Source organism: Narcine bancroftii, chromosome 4 (genome assembly GCF_036971445.1).
Source record: "Narcine bancroftii isolate sNarBan1 chromosome 4, sNarBan1.hap1, whole genome shotgun sequence".
In the NCBI taxonomy this organism is placed as follows: Eukaryota; Metazoa; Chordata; class Chondrichthyes; order Torpediniformes; family Narcinidae; genus Narcine; species Narcine bancroftii.
In genome coordinates, this window is record NC_091472.1 from 42,807,049 (window position 1) to 42,828,119 (window position 21,071).

General features: G+C 41.0%; 1 long non-coding RNA gene across 1 annotated transcript; it reads right to left on the reverse strand.

The window, feature by feature from the left end:
• Window positions 1–3,538: 3,538 nt before the first annotated feature.
• LOC138759817 (uncharacterized) lies at window positions 3,539–9,668 on the reverse strand. Its single transcript, XR_011355114.1, has 3 exons — window positions 9,468–9,668; window positions 8,363–8,480; window positions 3,539–3,641 (listed from the first exon to the last, which is right to left on the reverse strand). It is a non-coding gene; the product is annotated as an uncharacterized lncRNA (long non-coding RNA).
• Between the last annotated feature and the right edge of the window lie 11,403 nt (window positions 9,669–21,071).

Below are 21,071 nucleotides of genomic sequence, written 5' to 3' on the forward strand. Positions count from 1 at the left end.
GAAGTAATTTTTAATCAGTGCTTATACGTAAATATAAAACTATCGTTACTAGGTTTGTGTACAATGAATACTTATTTCCTATAAAAGAAAAGTACTTGCCAAACCTCCTGTGTGGTATAGTATTTCATTTTTGCTGACAAAAGGTTTCCCTGGAGCTTAAAGATCCAGTGCTGTCAATGCTCCAATTGCTTCCATAGTTTTAAGAGCTGATGTCCCTCTATGAGGACTCACAATTACAGGACTTTTATTCTTTGTTTGCAGGGCTGACAGGAGATGTAATATTAGCTCATAGATGTAGTTTGTTGAACCTCACGGTATAAAATAGCTCTCTTTATTTCAGGCATTCAGTTTTGCAGAATGAGTTAAAAATCCACATCAACATTTATTAAGTAACTTATTAGTGATTCACTGACAGTAACAATTCTGAAGGCCTGAAGAGTATTTATCTTAATTGCCTTCGGAATTTAGTTAGGGAGAATTTTTAGAAGCAGGCCATAGTTTTAGTTCTCCTTTTACCCTTTCAGATTCTCACAGATTCAGAAAGTTAATACAGCTTGGAAACACGCCCTTCAGTTAAACATGTTCAAGCCAGTCGACCCATATACCTGTGAACTTTACTTATCCATGTACCTGGATAAACATCTTTTAAATGTCAGGATTCTATCAGATTGAAGGCAACAGGCAAATTATTAGAGGGCAGCTGCACTTCACCTTCTGCCATCTGTGCTGTCGCACAAGTCCCAGCAACTGTTGAAGGTATTAAACAGGAAATTCTGCAGAACACTGTGATTATAGTGCAAGGTACAAAAATGCTGGAGAAACTCAGCAGGTCATGTAAGAGCAAAAAGCAGGCAGGTGCCTGAATAAAATGATGGGAGGGGTGAGGGGGAGAGGAGAGGAGGGAAGGAAGGGAAAGGTCAAAAGGCAAGATGTCATAGGTGGATATGGATGGGAGGGTAGAAGAGAAGATGCTCAGAAATGATAAGGGGAGGACGTAGCTCTCGGAATGGATAGGCGAGGGAAAGGGGAGGCAAGCTGGAGAAAAGGAAACAGCCGGATAGGGAAAGAGGAGACCTGACCTAGCAGTAACTGGAGGTCAATATTAATGCCATCTGGTTGTAGAATGCTCATACAGAACTATTGAAAGGTGTATTGTTATTTATAATTATGGCTCTCGGCTTCTTGAAAAAGCACTTTGATTTTAACAATTTTCTTTTTATGGTTATTGACATAAAATAAAATTGATTTTAAACAGTATATCACATCACTGATGTAACTGAGATGCCATTCTTGCTCTTTCCATGGGAAGGTGTGTTTATTGGTTGCTTGCACTAGATACAGAAGAGTTAATATTACTTTTGTGGCATAGAGTTTATTGGGTTATCACACAGACACAGAATTACCATGGGAATTAAATTAAATGATAAAAGCATGGTAAAAAGACCTTGGGTCACAGATGTAAATGCATTTGCTGCTTAATGTCACTTATAAAATAGTTCATATTTATATTATATTTATTTTTCAGGAATTTGGGAACACTGAATCAGCAAGCATTTATTGTCCATCCTTAAATACCCTGATTAGTTAGCTAGCTAGGACATTTTAGGAAGCTTTTTTGAGACAACTATCTTGCCAGACTGTAGTAGGATGAAGAACACCAGTGAAGCAGATGGGTCTTTACAACAACAGGGAGTTTTATGATTGTATAGCTTTGTACTTTTTAAAAATTCCAAATTAATCTGTTAATCATTCTGAATTGCTTGTTGTAGAATTTGAAATGAAGTCTCTGAATTTTTTTTTTAGTTAAAGTAAATAATAATTTAAGAAAGTAGATGGAAATAATATCCAAACTGTGGCACCTCCAACAGCTGCACCAGATAAGGGTGGAAAATCCCTATGCAAACTTATCAGTGTAACTCCGAGTTCAACCTCCCTCTTGCTGTTGGCAGTGAATTGACCCAAAATTCACCCAAAAATTATTTTGGCAGTCCGACTCTTCATACAAATGTGGCCATTTATCACAAAATATGATTGACTAAAAATAAAGACTGACATGAGAATTTTTAGATTTTTTGATGATGAAGTCAGGACAAAAGCAGCAAGGTTCAATGTCCAATTTGGCCCATTTGGTTGACTTCACAGACAGGAAGACTTACCAAAAGTTGTTGTTTCACTTTGTCATCCAGTTACTGACAAGGTAAAGTTCATAGTTCATTCAGGGGGAAGAGTGTGCATTAATTCTTATTGATATTGTTTATTCCCTCACAGAGAATAAATCGTTAAATTGATGGTTCTCTTCAAACAGGTCAGTCAAGAAAATTTAGTCTGCCATAAATGTTGAACGACATTTGCAGGATTTAGAAATAGGCAAGATGTTCTAGCCAATCTCTCCCCTATTTATATTGCTACACTGCAACCAGTCTAGTTATGTTTTTGATCAACATTGACCCCAGGTGCTGACTCATCAATGTTAGGTTTATTGGTGGTCAGGGGGTTGGAGATATTTTTTTTCTTTTTTAAAGTTGTCATGATATATGCCACTTATACAGGAGAACTGAAACTTGCCACCTCCCAGCCAACACTAATAAGCAAGTTCAAACTTATCTCTGGTGTACATCATGGAATAATAATCTGCTAAATCCGTAAAGATTGTCCATATGGGTAGAATTTCAATGGTTGCTATGGACACAGAACTGTATCTTAACATGACTTAGTAACTCCAGCAGAAGAGGAAGGGAGATAAGGAGAAAAGTGAAACATGAATAGTACAGTGAAATTAAAATGAGTTCCGGATACTCAAAGTCATAATATATCCTGCTCATGGTAAAACAAATTCAAAGCAGAAAGCAATAATAAGCAGAAATTATGCAACATGATTTTAAGCTGGTTATTGAAGTGTATAAACAAGTACATAAAACATAGAACAATACAGCAGAGGAACAGGCCCTTTAGCCCATAATGTCTATGCTGCCCACAATGGCAATCTTACCTAACCCCCCCATCTGCTTGCATATGGCCAATAGACTTCTAGTCCCTATCTCTTCATGTGTCTAAATATTCCTTCAACACTCTATCATGCCTGCTTCTACCACCTTCACTTCAGCGTGCCCACGCATCCACAATCTCTATGTAGAATAACTTGGTTCACCGATCTCCTTTAAGCATTTCTGCTTTCATCTTAAGCCTATGCCCTCCAGAGAAAGCAATCTAAGTTTGTCCAACGTGGTGCGGATAGCATACCGGTTAGCACAACGTTATTGCAGTGCTAGCAGTGGAGGTTTGAATCCGCCGCTGTCTGAGGAGGTAGTATGTTCTCCCTGTGTCTGCGTGGGTGTATTCTGGGTGCTCCAGTTTCCTCCCACATTCCAAAGACGTACAGGTTTCGTAGGTGGATTGGGTGTATTTGGTGGCATGGGCTTGTGGGTTGGAAGGGCCTGTAACCAAGCTGTATCTCTAAATTAACATTTAATTACTTTAAATTATACCTCTCCTAATAGCTCATACACACTAATCCAGGCCACATCCTGGTAAACCTCTTCTGCACCTCCTCCAAAGAGAGATTACGGATTTCATATCCAGATTTCAGATTTATTATCAGAGTGCATCCATGACATCGCAGACAACCCTGAGATTCTTCTTTCCTGTGGGCATGACAGAATTTCCACTTATTGGTAGTGCAAAAAATAAACTGTAAACAGTGTAAACATATAAACAAATAAAGAACTGCACACAGATAATGGATGTAAGCAAACTGACTCTGCAATACAGAGAGAATAAAAAAGAAAACCAAGTAAGGGTCACTAAATGAGTTTCTGATTGAGTTTGTCGTTGAGGAGTCTGATGGTAGAGGGGTAGCAGCTGTTCCTGAACTGGTGATGTGAATCTTGTGGCACCTATACCTCTTTCCTGATGGCAGCAGCAAGAACAGAGCATGTGCTGGGCGGTGAGGGTCTTTGATGATTGCTGTTGTCCTCCAGCGGCAGCATTCCCTGTAGATGTACTTAATACTGTGTCCATTACCTTTCGGAGGGTTTATGTGCAGGGGTATTGGTGTTCCCATTCCAGACCATGATGCAGCAGGTCAGCACACTTTCCTCCACACCTTTGTAGGAATTTGCCAGGGTTTCTGGTGTCATACCAAACTTCTACAAACTCCTAAGGAAGTAGAGGCGCTGACGTGCTTTCTTCATGAAGCTATTGGTGTGTTGGGTCCAGGAAAGATCCTCTGAGATAATGACTCCCAAGAACTTAAATTTGCCCACTTTCTCCACCTCTGATTTCCCCCAATGATCACTGGATTGTCTACTTCTGGCTTTCCTTTCCAGAAGCCAACAATCAGCTCCTTAGTTTTGATGACATTGAGTGCAAGGTTGTTGTTGGTGCACCATTCAGCCAAGATTTAAATCTCCATCCTGTATGCTTCTCATCTCCTTTATTTATACAACCTGCTACAGTAAATTTGAGGATGGTGTTATTGTCATACTGAACTACAAAATCATAGGTGTAAAGTGAGTAGAGCAGGGGGCTAAGAACACAGCCCTGTGGTGCTTTGGTACTGATGCCGATTGTGGAGGAGAAGTTCTTACTAATCTTCACTGATTGTGGTCTGGAGGTGAGGAAATCCATGATCCAAATACACAGTGGGGTGTTAACTCCCAGGTCTTGGAGTTTGCTGATGAGTTTTGAGGGGATGCTGGTGTTAAATGCCGAACTGTGGTTGAAAAAGAGCACCCTGATGTATGCATCTTTGCTGTCCAGGTGTTCCAGGGCTTTGTGTTGAGCCAGTGAGATGGCATCCACCGTAGACCTGTTACAAGGATAGGCGAACTGGAATGGATCCATTGAATCCAGGTCACAGCTCAGTCAGGAGCTGATATGCTTCTCATCACCAGCCTTTCCAAACACTTCATCTCTATCTTTTTTGGAATATTTTATTTTAATTTTTCAAAAAGTAATATAGAACATAATTACATACTTCATATAAATAGTATTTAAAAATTACAGAGTCTGATATGATTTCCCATATCTCTCCACCACCGCCCCCCACCCCATCACTGTTGATGTAAGTGCTACTGGTCGATAGTCATGAAGGCAGGCTACTACTCTCTTCTTGGGCACCAGTATGATTGGCCCCCATTTGAAATAGGTGGGGTACCATGCCTTCACGTCCTTCTTACAGTGTGAAGAGCAGAACTGCACACAGTGCTCCAAGTATGGCCCAATCAAATTTTTACACAGTTGCAACATGACTTACTAACTGTTACATTCAAAGCCTCAATCGATCACTTCATCTCATCCACTTGTGCTGCCACCATCAAGGACCCCAAAATCCTTCTGTACATCAGTGCTTCTAAGGCTCTTTCCACTGATTGAATTATTTTTCCTTGCATTTGATTTCCTAAAATTCATCATCACACACTCGTCTGGATTAACCACCGTGTCTTATTTCTCCTTTCAAATGACCAACTAACCTACATTTTGTAGTGTCCTTGACAATCTCCTTCGCTATCCACAACTCCCAACAGTTTTCATGCCGTTTACATAGGATCTCCTAGTTCATTAATTATTTAGTATAAATTAATTATTATTTCTTTAATTTCAACAAATCAAGAAAATCCTTGAGAAAGGGCAAGGTGAAGAGCCAATACGAGTTTGTCTGTGTGTGTGAATTCCCTCTTACACCCACTTCCAATCTCTGAATCTGAACCCTACCCCATAAAAATAAAACAATGAGACCAATTCACCCCTTGCCCCTGCATTGATCTTTCGAGACTGACAGAGCTATTCTATTATTGATCTGACCAGCACCTACACATCTACACACTTATCTTCAACCTCTTTCATCTCAAAGTACTTGCCACAATTCCATTTGAAATTCTTTACCTATCTGCAATGTAAAGTTTTCAGATTTCTTGTCAGAGTCCATACATGACACCATACACAACTCTGAGATTCTTTATCCTCTGGGCTAGGCAGACACTAATGACAGTCAAAAACCGACAACTGACTCAACATGAGGTAGGAAGGTGCATGATTAGCTCATATAGCTGGCAGAATTTTAGATGATTAAAAGGTTATTCAGGAGATAATTTTGAAAATGAGAAAGAGAATAGCTTGAAAATCAAGTTGGAGTTTGGATCAGCAATGTTAGGGATGTGGTAAAAGCTGAACTGTTGGAAGACCAGGAAAAGTGAGAGGAAGGAGAAAACATTGGTATAATAAAAGGGGAAATGAAATTAAAGGGAAACAGAGATAAGTAACAGAATAGTTAAAAGAAGTGATTGAGAAACTGTCCATCAAAAATAGCAGAGAATAGATGGAATGCGAAATGGGAGGAAAATCATTTTAGACACTCATTAGTGTGATTTTTGTTTAATCGGAGCAGTGGAAATTTTTCAAGTAAATAGCAAAGTCAAACACTGATGTTGTGACTTAAAGCAACCAAGTGTTTTCGCACTCAGCAAGCTGACCAATTTTCCCCACAGAAGTCCTCTTGAAACTAATTTGAACACAGTTTGTCTTAGTGTTCCAGATTAAAGATGGGAGAGACAGATGTAAGTTTTTTTTCTCTCTCTCTCTTGTTTCTAATCATTATGATCTGGTGTGAATGGTGATTAGAGATGGGGCTCAGTTATCAGGGCAGGAATGTCAACCCCCTCAACTCATGCTACAATGCCTCTCACAGTTCAGCACGTAGCAAGATTAACCCCAAAGTTGATGGATAGTTGCAAACACCTAATTTGGTTCATTAGTATGTCTGTATGCGTGCTTTGTATTGTTCTGCACTGGTGTTTCATCGGATTGTAGTGGTGCAATCAGATGACAAATACACTTGAACATGAAATTGTAATATGCTTTAAGCATTAACATTCTGACATCCTATTCTGATCAGGCTTATTTGTGACTTGTGTTCCACCTGATCATTGTTGGGCAAACACTCGAATAACAAGGCATTAAAATATTACAGACAGAAGGTGACCATTCAACACTGAACAATTTTATTTGCAAGTCAAGTGCAGCCCCTTTAGCATAGTGTTTAACACAATGCTATTACAGCACCGGCGACCCGGGTTGGAATCCTGTGCTGATTGTTCTTTCTCCCCATGTCTGCGTGGGTTTCCTCAGGGTGCTCTGGTTTCCTCCCACCCTCCAAAACCGTACGCAGGTTTATAGGTTAATTGGAGTATTTGGGTGGCTTGGGCTCATGGGCCGGAAGAGTGTGTTACCATGTTTTATGTCTAAATTTAAAAAAAATCAAATCTCAGAATGGAACAAAAGAATAAAACCACATATGATCAACTGAACTGCAGTAGCTCTTACGTGCCAATTTTACCAGTGGACCCCTCCCACCCACTACCCCCCCACCCCCACCCCACCCCCATTTGAATGAATAGGGAAAACCTAAAATCTGCAATGAATTATTCCTGGATACCTTACTGTTAACTTTTCCTTTTATATCAGGAAAAGCCTCTTTGAAACCCTCTTTCAACTCTGGTACCCTTAAGGCAATATTAAGATAAGCTAATCTGTAATACTAACACATTTAGATAATGATCCAAAAAATAAAAAGAGGTTGACAGAAGAGTACTCTGGATTCTGCATATGATCAATATTTATTTTCTCATGCTGATTAATATAAACATTATACGAGTTCATATTTTACAAAGAACATTCTATTACGTACCATTTACTGAAGTTTGTAAATTGGGATGTAACATTTTATTGAATGCTAATATTTAGATTGCAAATTTAACAATGGCAAGCAATACATCTGATCAAAATGAAATAAATAGTTGGACTTTCTGAAGGCAACAAGCTGAGTGATTAAGACATTCTGCTCCACTTCCATGCTATTTTTAAACACCATACTACCAGCTTAGCATGTTTACTGCTTCTGTATTTTGCTTAAATAAACAAGACCCCACCAAAAAACATTTGAGAATAAGTTCTTGTGGTATTGACTACTGGAGGGGCTGTATCATTGAACAAACTATTTCAATGCAAAAAATTATTTTTCAATATTTTTATCAATATTGAAATTTTACATTCAAAAATACAGCGTATATACGGATATGTATTAACATTCAAAAAGATACATTACACTGAAATCATATTATTTTATCCAAGATACTCCAAATTTTAATCAAACAGATTATATTGTATTGATATACTATTTTATAATTTTTTTAAAAAAGGAAAATCTAAACTCATTACCAAGAAAGAAGCTGTTTGGCCAAAAAAAAAGAAAGACCGAATTCTTATCAGTCATAAATTACCTCATTAGTCAACATTTCTAGCTTCATAACAAATCAAAGATTATAAAAGTAACTCAAAAAGGACACCACAGTGTTTGAAAACTTACATTCAAATCAGGAATTGAGCATCTAATCTTCTCTAAGTTTAAACATAACATGACGTCACATAGCCATTGAGCTTGATTAGGTGGGGTAACATCGCTCCATCTGAGCAACACTGCCCATCTAGCCATAAGAGAAATAAAAGTTAATACATGTAGCTCAGATGTCACTCTCTCCAATAATACCAAATAAAGCAGTTAAGGGATTTGATTAAAAATTAACTTTAGAAAGTGCAATGAAATTTTGAAATACTTCAATCCAATATTTCTTAAGACTCTGATATGTCCAGAATGTATGAATTCATTGATGTATCTTCATTGTTGCATTTACCACAATCATATAAAAACAAGTTAGTTTGAATTTGGACGTGCAAGCCCTGTGGACTACTTTAAATTGTAGGAGAGAGTAGCAGGCACTTGAAGAAGAGGCATCAACCAATTTGAAATTTCCATTCCAAGTTTCTTCAGGAATTGAAAGCTGTAGGTCCTGTTCCCAGGCTTCTTTAATCATTGCAAAATTAAGGAGGCAAGTGGAAAAAAAAATTGGCACTATTGACAACCAACTCTCTTCCCTAAAGCATTGAGGCAACGTACCCATACACCTAAAGCAAGTAAAATTCACTCAAATCCTCCACAAACAAAATTCTCAGGAAATACAGGAGTTAGAATCATATTAATATTGAACTATTTTGACAGAGGCCACTGAAAAACTTGGGAACAAATTACTTTTACATTATCTGAAAGTGAAATTGTTCCAATGAAATTGATTTAAAGGAAACGCTGGTCTGGCATTTATTGCCCATCCCTGTTTTCTCTTGAAATGTGAGCCACCTTCTTAAAGTACTGCAGTCTTTGTGTTTATAGTACTCCCAGGGTGCTGTTGGGTAAGTATAATGTGTTTTCCAATGGACCATGGTGTTTACTGGGAGAGCTAGATTGCTGCAATGTCCTCAATGATAATCACAAGACACCAGGAGCTCTAAATAAAGCAGATCCCTTTTTTATGCTCTAATAACATATGGTGCCCGCATCATATCCATGTGTGATAATTCAATCACATTGTGGAACTATATTAATTACCACCATATAATACATAAATACACAACATTACCATTCCTCCCATGTGAGCACTCTTCATATTGTCATTTAGTCCATTAACTGGCTTCTTCAGTCTGCTTGGCCTCTTCAATTGTCTTTAAAATTACATGAGTGCTTTGAAGAATTTGCAGCCTGTTGGCTTAACTCATTGCTGTTCTGTGAATATTCAAAAGTTGTCAGGATCCGTCCATTGTCAGATTTCGCTCAGGTATACTCTTCCTGTCTGACCAGAATGGACATTTCAGACATTAATTTTTTTAGACTTTATCTTCAAAAACCAACAAATACATTTATGGGCTAAAAAAGTTGACAATTACATTGCTGGGTCTAGTATCCTAGTGACTCATTTAGAGCTCAGAATGTGGTTCGGGGTGCTACAGCCAAGAATGGAAGAACGATACACACTCGATGCGGTTATAGTCAAGATTGATTTATTGCTCTCTCTGCTCCTGCTTATATAGGCCCAGTTTCCTGCCGCTAGGCCCAGCTTTCCTGCCTTTGCTGGCGGAAATGACATCAATGGCACTCCGGCCACTGATTGGTCAGTGTTCCCATTGAGCAGGCAGTTGGTTGGGGGGAAAGGTCCTTAACCTATGTGGGCCTTGCAAGATTGCCGCATTCACCTTCCATTTTGTGTATCGGGTAGTGGGCCGCAATACAACATTCCACTCCCTCCAGAACTGGCAATCTGGGTGTCGTCCTTTGATTTTGGCGGTCTGCCCCTGAGTTGCAGTGGCTGTGTAGTGACTGGCTGGCTGGTGCCCATATGTGCTGGTTTGAGGCAGTTAAGAGTGAAAGTCTCTTCCTTACTGCTGATGTCCAGCAGGCATGTGGATCTGTTGTGTCTGGTCACTCGGTATGGCCCCTCATATGGTCATTGCAGAGGTGTGCAGTGAATTCTCCTTTGCACAAAAACATATTTGCATGTCTTTAGATCCTTGGGGATAAATGTCTTGGCTTGGACATGTGGCAAAGGCTGTATTGGGGCTAGGGTGCCTAGTCGCTCCTTTAGCTTTTCCAATGTTACCACTGGTGGTTCTTCTCGGTCCTTGGCAGTGGCCAAGAACTCCCCTGGTATGACCAAGGGTAAGCTGTATAACATCTCTACTGCTGAGATGTTGAAATCCTCCTTTGGTGCAGTGTGGATGCCCAGGAGGACCCATGGTAGTTCATCTGTCCAATGCGGTCCATTGAGCCAAGCCAGGGCTGCCTTCAAGTGTCTGTGGAACTGCTCCACCAACCTGTTGGCCTGGGGGTGATATGCCATTTTGTGTTGGAGATGGGTTCCCAGAAGGTTGGCCAGTGCTGCTCAGAGCCCCAAGGTGAATTGTGCACCTGTATCTGAAGTCACATGCTCTGGGACTTCAAACCTTGCCACCCAGGTGTGGATCAAGGCTCTGGTGCAGGTTTTGGTGGTTGTTTCTGCCAGTGGAACCACTACAAGCCACCTTGTGGAGTGGTCAACCATCGTCAAAAGGTACCATGCCCCCCCGGATATCTGAAATCCTCATTTATCCCAATTTTTTTCAGAGCCAAATTGACGGGGTACATCAGACACCTGGCACCAGCAGCAGCATTCTAGACCTTGGGCCCCCGGCACAGGCAGCAGCTGACCATGGGCCACCAGCAGCGGGGACCTCAAGCTCCTGGACAGGGGCGGGACCCTTGGGCTCCCAGCACGAGCGGGGCCTCAGTGGGGAAGTGTTGGTGATCGGCGGTAGCCAGCGTTTTTTTTTGTGAGAATTAAACTTTATTTTAGTAATTGAAAAGCCTTCCTTCATTGTTTGTTGTTGTTTAAACACCATTACAAGTGATTTGCTGTTGCTACTGGGCTGTTTTCAAAAAATGACCAGTTCTCCAAAAAAATTTATCTGAAATGGGCCCAGTCCCGACCATTTTGGATAATCAGAGTTGTGCTGTACATTGCTACCAACATCCTCTCATTTTGTTAGCACCAGCTCAAAGATCTTTCTTTGATAATAAGTTCAATGGCCAGTGACACCAATGAACTTGTAACTATAGAGAAATGTTGCTGCTGGAATAAACTGAGGAGATAGTAAAGTTTCCATATCTCCAGCAGTATATAATGAGAAGGATCACTGGATCTTTCTTTCTTTGGCTTGGCTTCGCTGACGAAGATTTATGGAGGGGTAATGTCCACGTCAGCTGCAGGCTCGTTTGTGGCTGACAAGTCCGATGCGGGACAGGCAGACACGGTTGCAGCGGTTGCAGGGGAAAATTGGTTGGTTGGGGTTGAGTGTTGGGTTTTTCCTCCTTTGTCTTTTGTCAGTGAAGTGGGCTCTGCGGTCTTCTTCAAAGGAGGTTGCTGCCTGCTGAACTGTGAGGCGCCAAGATGCACGGTTTGAGGCGATATCAGCCCACTGGCGGTGGTCAATGTGGCAGGCACCAAGAGATTTCTTTAGGCAGTCCTTGTACCTCTTCTTTGGTGCACCTCTGTCATGGTGGCCAGTGGAGAGCTCGCCATATAACACGATCTTGGGAAGGCGATGGTCCTCCATTCTGGAGACGTGACCTGCCCAGCGCAGTTGGATCTTCAGCAGCGTGGATTCGATGCTGTCGGCCTCTGCCATCTCGAGTACTTCAATGTTAGGGATGAAGTCGCTCCAATGAATGTTGAGGATGTAGCGGAGACAACGCTGGTGGAAGCGTTCTAGGAGCCGTAGGTGATGCCGGTAGAGGACCCATGATTCGGAGCTGAACAGGAGTGTGGTATGACAACGGCTTTGTATATGCTAATCTTTGTGAGGTTTTTCAGTTGATTGTTTTTCCAGACTCTTTTGTGTAGTCTTCCAAAGGCGCTATTTGCCTTGGCGAGTCTGTTGTCTATCTCGTTGTCGATCCTTGCATCCGATGAAATGGTGCAGCCGAGATAGGTAAACTGGTTGACCGTTTTGAATTTTGTGTGCCTGATGGAGATGTGGGGGGGCTGGTAGTCATGGTGGGGAGCTGGCTGATGGAGGACCTCAGTTTTCTTCAGGCTGACTTCCAGGCCAAACATTTTGGCAGTTTCTGCAAAACAGGACATCACGCGCTGAAGAGCTGGCTCTGAATGGGAACTAAAGCGGCATCGTCTGCAAAGAGTAGTTCACGGACAAGTTGCTCTTGTGTCTTGGTGTGAGCTTGCAGGCGCCTCACTGGAGCTTGCAGGCACCTCACTGGAGCTTGCAGGCACCTCACTGGAGCCTGCAGTCGCCTCACTGGAGCTTGCAGGCGCCTCACTGGATCTATAGGACCATAAAATTATACAGCACAGAAACAGGTCCTTCTGCCCATCTAGTCTGTGCCAAACTATTATTCTGTCTAGTCCAGTGGTTCTCAAACTTTTTCTTTCCACTCACATACCTTTTCAAGTAATCCCTATGCCATCGGTGCTCTGTGATTAGTAAGGGATTGCTTAAGGTGGGATGTGAGTGGGAAGAGAAGCTTTAGAATCACTGCTCTCATCCCAATTGTTACTAAAACAATTTGCTTGAGAAACAGTGTAATTGGCCCATTTTCTTTGGAGTTATGAAACCGTGCAGATAACGAGTCAATTAGGTACGATGAAAACGGAGGTTTTCAAACTTTTTCATTCCACCAACATACTACCTTAAGCAATCCCTTACTAATCACAGAGCATCTATGGCATAGGGAATACTTAAAGTGGTATGTGAGTGAAAAGAGAAAGGTTGAGAACCACTGCTCTAGTCAAAGCTCCACATCCCAGTCCTGAACAGATGAACTGCTCGCCCCAGCCCATCAACAAACTTCCCAGGCAGCCTCTCCAAACTGAGCCTTGCATGATTCATTGTGCGAAAAGGATTGGGACAGGAATATGGTCCAAGAAGATTTCTTTTTAGATGTAGGGGTTATGGACCCATGAGTATTTGGATCCTTACCAGTAGCACTCTAATGAGTGCTACGGCATATGCAAAGCTTAACCAATGTATTCTGGAGGAAGAACTGAACAACTTCAGAACTGCCATGTGAAATTAAAATGGTCCATTATGGTACCAGCAGGGGTGCATCTCAATCAAAAGTTAGTGGGTTGAAACCTATCAATGGCAGGCTGTAAACCATTATGGATATCATGTCTCCAGAATTACCCAGGGATTTATGCTTTTCTGCGAACTGTTTAGTGAAGTTGTGGTATCAAGGCTCCAGAGATCTGGTCTGGTAATTCTAACTTTATCAATCAATCAAAACAGCTTTTCTTTGTTTCAAATCAGAACTCCCCACTTCTGGATGGCATACTACCGGCCAAGGAGTGACGTTGCGACATGTTGATGTCACTTCCAGAAGTCGGAGCACATGTCACCGGAAGTGGGCATTCTCTTCACGCAACATGGTGAATTCAAACAATAAAATCATTCTTAAATGTTAAAATTGAGCCCATATTAACAACTTCAGCTGGCAGCATGTTCTATACTTCCACCGGTCTCTTTATGAAGAAATTCCCCCTAATGTTCCCACTAAACTTCTCCCCCTTCATCTGTAACCCATATACTCCAAAATGCAATGCCTATTCCTGGCCCCTCTTGGTTTCCACTCCCATTATCCCCTTTGGAAGCAGGAAGGATGTCCAGGAAGCTGCTGGAATGAGAACTCAGTACACTATTCTGGTCTGGTACACCACCAAATCAGAACAATATACTAAAAACATGAAAAACTTCTGATTTCAATTGTACTCACATGGCTTACATCCACAGAAGGGCTCACGGTCAGGACCTGGGGATTCCTTCAGCTAGTGCTTGGGCAGATAGTTCCACAAAAAATCAGTCAGGAGTTTGAAAATATTTGGTATGAATATATTGTATGTACTTTTTGATTATTGAAACCAATACAAATTAGCAGTTTAAAAACTACACACAAGAATAAATATTATTATGTTCATGCATATCTTAATATTTTTGTAACAAAATATTAATGTAAGGGTAAAAACATGAATGTAATATTTTTTCATGTCTTGCTGCTCTCAAACATTTGAAGTTTATCGCATGTCGCTCTAACGTTAAGCAAGTTTGGCCACCGTTGTAATATACAAAGTAAGAGTCCTCAAATTAATGTCCGATTTAGTTTATTGTTTAGGACTCTGATGGTGGAGGGGGTAACAACTGTTCCTGAACCTGATGGTATGAGTCTGTGCATGTTTCCAATGGACTAGTGAGGCTAACATTCAGTCTCTTTCCCCGGGTTTGGGAATGGGGAATAAAATCAATTTATATTTCAACTCTGAATTGTTAATCAATGTGTACTAATATAGACTGTTAGTTCAGGATTAGAGAGTGCAGTTTGTACATTTTGGGAAGACTGAGATTTCCCAATCATCATCTGAGACTTGCCTGCCAAATGATCCTTGCATTAAAAGGTATAACAATCTCTTTCTTCCCTCACATTCTTCCATAATGGGTAGGCATAGACTGAGGAAATAATCAAACAAGTTTTCAAATTTGGTGGTCAACAGTCTTTAATATCTGAAGTAGAGCAACTCTCTGCAACAGGTCAAATTAACCTGTAGCCTAGTCTTTCAAAAATCTTTGCGTATGCAAAGATTGATAGGAAGTGGCATCTGCTGTGAACGGTTCCCAGGATACAGTCCATTCATTTCACACATTTCCCCACAGGCTGTCTTATGGCTGGCATGGTCAAGGATCCCTAATAATTCAGCAGAAGAGTTCTACTGCCAGCTTTCCATCTCTCCTCCTTCTCTTCAACGTAATTGCATTGAAGCATATCGATGAAAAAAAAAGGTCTAAAACATATTGCGTGAGTAGGCCAAGTATCAGGTCAAAACATATAGGTCTTTTAGGGTACAGTAAGGGCAACATTTTCAAATGAGTTATGGATCAGGTTAACCAGGGGGAAAAAAAATGTTTTACTTGCTTTACTTACAGGATTTGATTTATAGCCAATCACGGCAGGTTCTGTTTTATTTGGCAAGAGTATCAAATCATGCAGCTATATCTACATTGGCTTGGATGTTTAAAGCAAGTGACTAAATATGTTGTCTATTCCAGCCTGCTGCATGGGTAGTTGAATTTTTGAATGGATATATCTCTTAAATTGCATTTGTCACAGGGGCACCGGCCTTTCTTTTGTCAGTCCTTTCTGTTCAAGGATGGCAAGGAAAGAGCAATACTGAACAGGTGTGACAGTTAATAATAACCTTTAGCAAACCTCATCAAACCACCACCTCATGCATTGTCTCTGAACTTATCACTTCCAGTCCACTCCCTTCCGTGGCCTCCAATTTTATTGTTTCTCAAGCCAGAACTGCACGGTTCTACCTCCTACCCAAGGTCCACAAACCCAATTGTCCTGGTAGAACCATCATTTTCACATGCTCCTACCTCAATTCTCTTCTATCCTTCTTGATCCAGTCCCTGACTACTAACATCCGATATGCATCACTTGCTCTCCCTCGCTTCAATAGCTTTCAGTTCCTTGAACTCGACCACCTTATTGTTATCATTGATATCCAATCATTATACACCTCCATTCCTCATACTGAAAGCCTTGAAGCCCCTCATTTCTTCCTTGACAACAGACCCAACCAGTCCCGCTCTGCCACCACCCTCCCCTGGCTGGCAGAACTTGTCCTCACTCTCAGTAGCTCCTCCTTTGGCTGACATTAACTTTTCCTTTGACTGATCCCACTTTCTCCAAGTCAAGGAGGTGGTTATGGCTACCCTCATGAGCCCTGGATAGGCATGCCTTTTGTTGGCTACATGGCGCGACCTATGAGACAAGCCTACACAAACAAGGCTCCTCAACTCTTCTTCCATTTCATTTATGACTACTTTGGTGCTGCTTCATCGACTTTATCCACTTTGTTGCAAACTTCCATCCCAACCTCAAATTCACGTGGACCATCTCTAGCGACATTGTCCCCTTTCTTGATCTCCCTGCCTCTATCTCTTGACAGATATTACAAACCCATCATCTCCCACATCTACCTCAACAACATATCTTCATAGCCTATCCCTAACCCTAACCCTTGTAAGGATTCCATTCCTTTCTCGAAATTCCACTGTCTATATCGCATCTGCTTCCTGGCAACCCATTTCAATTCCCCTCCCCATTCTCATGCTGACATGCCTGTGCTTGGTCTCATGCACTGGCCAACTGAGACTACCTACAAATTGGAGGAACAACCCTTTATATTTCACCTGGTCATGTTCCAACCAGATGGCATTAACATTGTCCTCCGATTTCTGTTAGCCTTGCTCTTCCAAATCCCTTTTTCCCAATTCCCTAAGCTCTGTCTCCTTTACCCCAGCTCCACATTCACAGAGTCAACCTCCTGCCTGGATCAATTCTCAGCTTTCCTCTCCTGTCCTCCTCTCCAAGTTCAATGATCACCTTTTATTTGTTGGCCTTGGCTCCTCCTCCTGCTCATTTTTCCTTCACCCCAGACTTGTTATTCAGACACCTGCTGCTTTTTTGCTTATACCTGAAAGAAGGGCTCAAGCCCAAAACATTGGTTATATATGTTCACCTCCTTTAGACCTGCTGAATTCTTCCAGTGTTCTTGTGTTTTTACTGCATTCACAGAGTCTGTAGTCGTTCGTGTTTCACTCTTTGAAAACATTTATCACACTGTACATTTTCCCCTTTATGCTCAGCACATAAAAGGAGATGAGTATCTACAGTTCCCACACTGGCAGAGTTGTATTGGCTCAGCAGCAGTTCTAGTTAATGCCAACAGTTGAAAAATTGGCATTAAGACTGTACAAATAGTTCTCATGATAACAGCAGTTGTGCTACAAAATGATGCAATGCCTTGATAAAATGTCTATGTGATGTACTCCACAAAATGGACATGTGGGTAAGCACCAAGAGGAAATTCCCAATTATTTCTATTTTAAGAGAGAAATTTCAAAATATAGATAGAAAAACATTTGTTCAGTGATAAATAATGGTTACAGTCTGCAGGTCACATGCCATAATGTTATATGGCGAGCTCTCCACTGGCCACCGAGACAGAGGTGCACCAAAGAAGAGGTACAAGGACTGCCTAAAGAAATCTCTTGGTGCCTGCCACACTGACCACCGCCAGTGGGCTGATATCGCCTCAAACCGTGCATCTTGGCACCTCACAGTTCGGCGGGCAGCAACCTCCTTTGAAGAAGACCGCAGAGCCCACCTCACTGACAAAAGACAAAGGAGGAAAAACCCAACACCCAACCCCAACCAACCAATTTTCCCTTGCAACCGCTGCAACCGTGTCTGCCTGTCCCGCATCGGACTTGTCAGCCACAAACGAGCCTGCAGCTGACGTGGACATTACCCCTCCATAAATCTTCGTCCGCGAAGCCAAGCCAAAGAAAGAAGATGTTTATATATATCTGAGAAATATCTCAGATTGTCTCTTTCTCTTTCTCCCACACACACACACACACGCATGCACACACACACCATGCTGATGAAAGATTATAATTTAATTTTTAATTTAGAGATACAGATCACTAATGCCCAATTGCACCCATGTACCTGCCAACCCCCTATGTCTTTGGAATGTGGGAGGAAACTGGCTCACGCGGAGGAAAGCCACACGTACACAGGCAAAAGGAAAAAACTCATTACAGACAGTGGTAGATTCGAACATGGGTCACTGGTGCAGTAATAGTGTTGCACTAAGCTCTATGTTAACCATGCCACAGTTGAGAGATATTTCTATTCTAAATAAAATAATGACATGCAAATAGGCATTCACATAATAAAATAAAGCTAGATTTAAAAAAAAATGAACAAAGCTGCAGCTAATTCCATGTCCACCTGAACTGAATAGCCATTTTAACCATATTGGTGGGTCTAGACCAATAAGGATGGCAGATCCTGAAAGCCATTTGTAAGCCAGTTAGATATTCACATCTCTCCCGTCGGTTACGTACTGGGGTTAATTTCCAGGTTAATTTTCTGACTTGAATTTTAATTCTTCAGCTGTTGCAGTGGGATTTGAATTCCTGACTCCAAAATTATGGTCAAGGTTGTGTTGACACATATAGCAATTTAAATAATGTATTATGTAACAAGAATATTACAATAATTAGGGGGGATTTTAATTTACACAGACTGGCAAACCAAATTAGCAGAAACATATTGGAAGACAAATTCATTGACAGTGTAAAAGATAGTTTTCTCGATCAATACATTGAGGAATCAGAGCAGGACAGGTTACTTTATGTCCACCCTTGTGCAGTGAGAAATAGTGCATTGAGATATAGTAGCTAATGTAACTCTCCGACTTGCAACCTATCTGCACATATATTACATGACAATTAAAGGAACCTTTGGAAATTTGAACCTTTTAACCTTTAAACCATTAAATGTCTAACTTCTTCCTAAATTCCATACAACATACATTGCCACTGGTTTTTATTCCGGCAGATTTGTTAAATTATCGACATCTGCACACGTGATTGAGTTAAGTTCAGGTTAACAAATTGGCGAGAATAGAGAGGCAGCAAATCAAGCAAAAGGCAGAAAAGATATAAATCTCAATCAATTGAAAGAGTTGGAGCCACATCAGACCAATGTAGAAGTATAAGACCCAGCAACATGACCACACACCAGAAGTCTCAAGTGTGTAGTCTGTGAAGGGGCACTTAGTAGGTTTTGGGCAATGCACTTCATGCTTCTCTTTGCCTTGGGGCCTGGAACCATTAGGATTCTTGGCTCAAATCCAGAAATCTTTCAGCTTGTAAGATTTACAATGTAAGATTTACATCATTATTAATCCTGGTAATAAGATTTCTTTTGATGATCTCCATTTAATATTCAGAAATATGCACAAAATAAAACACGCAGGAAATGTCCAAATTTATGTCCTCGTGCATCAAAAATATATTGAGGTCTGCACGTTTCATCAGCTTTTTAGATCCACAGTTGTTTCCTCTCCAAAACATGAGGAGGACCAAAACTAAACAGAAAATTGTCAAAACAGGTTCAGAACTATAAGTGGAAAATAACTTGCCAGGTCCAAAAGGCAATCAAACAACCTCCTCCAGAGACTAGTGACCAAGCAAGGAATTGTAAAAATCCATAGGCCGATTATTATAATCACAATATAATTCTAATTAAAATATTCAATGAACAAACCCTTCGTAGAACCTGATGCAAGGAAAAGGAGGTAAAATACAGCTTAATTTGTTCCCACCAGGGAGATTTTGCAAAGGGATCATAAGACTCCAGGAGGAATATTTGAACTCCCCAATACTTGCACTCCCTTTTTGACAGATATTTGTCTCGTGACTCTATTCAAGACTGTTCTCTTTGCCTAGAGCAGCATTCGACTTCCTGTTCACAAAAATCAATGAGCTGTTTATAAAATCCTAACCCTAGGCCAGAACATCAATATCCATGGTTTCATTAATCCTTTTGAATATCGGTCCAAGCAATGCAGTGTCATTATCAGTGGTAAATTAAAACTAAGAAATACTGAGTTGTTACCTTCACAATATAGACCCACATAGAACTTTGCAGAAAAGAAAACAGACCCTTCTCCTCTGTGTCAACATTTTATTCTGGCTATTCCCACTGACCTACACCCAAGCCATAGCCCTCCCTACCCCTCCCATCCATGTATCTGTCCACATTTTTCTTAAATGTTAAAATTGAGCCAGCATTCACCACTTCAGCTTGCACTGGTTCCACAGTCCCACTACTCTCATATTCCCCCTAAACAGTTTCCCTTTCACTCTTAACTCATGTCCTCTGGGTTGTATCTCACTTGCCCTCAATAGAAAGAACCTACTTGCATTTACTCTATAATACTTATAATTTTGTATTATCTTGGAACTCTAAATATACATCCCATTGGTGTCTTATCATCTTATATGTATTTCCTTATGACAAAGGAGGCCATTCAGGCCATTGACTCTTTGCCAGGGCTCATAGCAGACCCTTCAATCACATTCACCCATTAAGTTCCCTGTCATCTATTCTCTCCACATGTCTATTTGCAACCTCTTCCCCCTACAACCTGATTCTCCTACCAGCCACCTATGCAAGGAGTGATTTACAGTGGCCAAATAACCTACTAACCAGCAAGTCTCTGGAATGTGTGAGGAAACCAGAGCACCTGGAGGAAACAATACATTCGTAGGGAGAGCGTGGGAATTCCACCCAGCAGCTTCAGAGTTCACAATTCCTTCTGTGTCACTAGTGCTGGGAGACAGGTGCAGCTCCTGCTGTCTCTATCATAGGAAGATCTTGTGTAAGAAGACTAGAATAAACATTTAGTGTCCTCTTTATAATCCTTTGGCTTAGTTGACGCAAAGGTAAAATGGAGGCATAAGTAAATCTAAAGTGAATTGATTTGAATGTTTTATTGTTACGTGCACTGAGATGTAGTGAAAACCCAGGCAAGTCAATCCATACAGGAGGTCAGCAATAATTAAGCAAAAGTGCAAGGTGTAGTGTTATGGGAAGTAAAAAAAAAACTGTGGGGCGTAGTGTTAAAAGACGAAGCGCAGGGTACAGAGAAAAGCACAATTAATGCAATGTAAGGGCATCGTCTTTCACCATTGAGAGTCTGACAACAGTAGGAAAGAAACTGTGCTTGAGCTTGGAGGCTCTTGATTTCAAGCTCATGTGTCTTCTGCCTGATAGAAGG